The sequence below is a fragment of the Symphodus melops genome (assembly GCF_947650265.1).
Source record: "Symphodus melops genome assembly, chromosome: 19".
In the NCBI taxonomy this organism is placed as follows: domain Eukaryota; kingdom Metazoa; phylum Chordata; class Actinopteri; order Labriformes; family Labridae; genus Symphodus; species Symphodus melops.
Genome location: NC_136709.1, coordinates 17,485,145 through 17,487,872, shown reverse-complemented (window position 1 = coordinate 17,487,872; position 2,728 = coordinate 17,485,145).

The following is a 2,728-nucleotide window of genomic DNA, read 5'->3' as shown; positions in this document are numbered from 1 at the left end:
CCCGCAGACAACGAGCTGACCGGACGTCATTGTTCCAGCCCTCTCACGTGATTAATAGTGATCCAACCGTAACACGAGGATTATCACCACAATATGTCCGCAAATGTCCCTGAAATGTTCTTTGTGTAGTGGGCAATCGTACTTTTTAATCCTGAATGTTAACTGTAATCATTTTTTAAAATCCTTTTATTTTTTAATGCAAGATAGTTTAAGCAAAGAACACTTAAAGATTTTTTAATGTAAGAATAAATTAAAGTAAGTAAATAAATGTTTATTAAATTATCAGTACTAGGGGGAATAAACTGATAAGGACCAAAGCAGCTCAGCCAAAGATGAATCAAAATAATATGATAGTAACCATGAATTTGCCATGCAGGATTTCAATAGTTTTTTAAATTTGCCACACACAGATCTGCAGCAGCAAATCGTCGTAAATGATGCAAAATGGAATTTAAAAGTCAGACAGTCCATGTCTGTCAAATACAGAAATGTCACATAAAGACAGCCTTTGGATCTTTGCTGTTCATGTGACATTTCTACAGATGCATTGACCTGAGGGAGGGTCTTTTGAGCACAGTGTTGCTATTTAATGATTTGTGGCGAAATGCATACCACCAAGCAGCTACCATTCATTTCCACAGGCCTAAAGTGCTGAATTATTCAGCCTGTGCAGGCCTCTGATCAAATATTCAGCAGACAGCCGTGTTTATTTGCCATAGATATTCCATTTATGTCATCTGCTTTGTATGTGTGTGGACGTTAATGTTGCATTGGCATATTTGAGTGTTTTTAAGTGACTGTTCCGATCATCACAGCCAAATAAATAAATATATATAACACTCCTGTATGTGATCAGTTCAGTTATACACAGAAGTGAGTAATTCATAAGTTCCAGCCTCTTGCTTTTATGTGTACATTATACTTACACGATTGCTTGTGGAAGCCATCTTTGTTGCTCTTTAACTATGGCCACAAATACAGTGACATGGCCTTTTTAAAAAAATCTTATTTCATTTATTGGAGGGGGATATTTTGACTTAACTTTTGCACTTTTGAACTAACCTTTCCCCCAAAACAACGTAGAAAAAAAACAATTTCCAGGTCAGACAAACAAGCAAAGCCAGTTTGTAACATTAAATAACAGCTGTCCATAATCTTTCTGTTTTGAATACAGTCATCATGGCTGCTGCCCCGTTGTTTTATCCTGCTCACACTCACTGCTCTCTCCTTCACTACCAAATGTCAGCTACCCTGCAGTCCAGCTGCTGTGAGTGTGGGAGTTTCTGCATGTGTGTGTGTGTGTTCGGGATGAGTCACTATCATTGTGCCCTAAGCCGAGAGACAGCTGTTAGACCTAAGTGCCACTACCCATAATTCAGCACTGTTTGATGAGGTCACTAGGCTACAAGGCAGGAGTGACCCCTCATATCTGGCAGATTTAAACACACATACACACACACGCACCCTGCATCCTCACATGTCAGATTAGAGTAAGGTCAAACATTGACCACAAATTTGCCTCTACGCAACACTCTTGCTGCTTACATGCTGATATATGGATGTTTATGAGCATTCATATTGAATAACTGCTACTCAAGTATTACCTCCTGCATATGTCTCAGTCATAGAGTTATTGGATCTCATATTTCCACTGTAACTAACCCTTCTGCTCATATCTCATTATAATAAATGTTCCATACTCACAGGCTATCAAAACTCTATATCCAGCTCAATGGTCTCTCTTCCATCCATGTCAGCCTCTCTTGTACTGCTTTAACAGGCATGTATTATTCAGTACAAGCTCCAGATGTAGCCTTCCTCTCTCTCTATGCCACTCCCTGTGCCACACTGGAGGAGGAAAAATGAAAAGACAAGAGAACCTAACGACCATATTAAGGGATGGTTTTAGAGAAAAATGCAGCAATAGCATAAGAGAGGCAAAAGAGGACAGAGGAAACATACAGTCAAAAGAGATATACTGATAAACAGTGAAATACCGTAGGTTGGTAGTGAGAATGCTTGAAGGCCACTGCAGTACTGTCTTTCTTCTACCGCTCTTCACTCTGCAGGACCTGATTTAGAAAACCCTACCTTCTATCCTAGCCTGACACCAAGTAGCTCTCGTCTTAAAAGGCTGCTCAGAGGAGCGCAGAACAGTCCTTGAGGGAGTCTTGTTTTATTCATTTGAATTGAAAAATAGAGGGCCATTATCTCGTCGCAGTTTCAGGCGTCTGAGAAATCTAGAAGAATAGAATCGAGTTAGTCTCAGTGATCTGATGCTGGATTTGAGTTGCTTATAATTGGAGCAATATAAGTGTTCCTACATATTTTTATTTAGCAAATGTAGCCATCAATGTCCCATGGCATGATTTCAGAGTCGTATGACTCATTTTGACTTCTTACTCATTATTCTACTCATTATTAGTTGAGCAGTGTACACCGAGGCGCGACGACCAATCACTGCCTGATCAGCTGCAGAAGACCAGCCGTTTTTTTCTGTCTTGTTTGATATTCTGGTGTTAATACTGCACACACTATATAGCCATGTGCCGATTCCCAGACTTTTATACCTTTTTCCTGATTTTGTCTGCACAAAGAGTGACATTGAAAATCACTGTGACAACCGCAGGCTTGCGTCTTCTCCACTTTTTTCCCCTTTACTTTTGTGAGGGTCCTACGCCAAGGTCTTGAGCTGTCTCTAATTCCAGGACATGATTCTTCTATACCA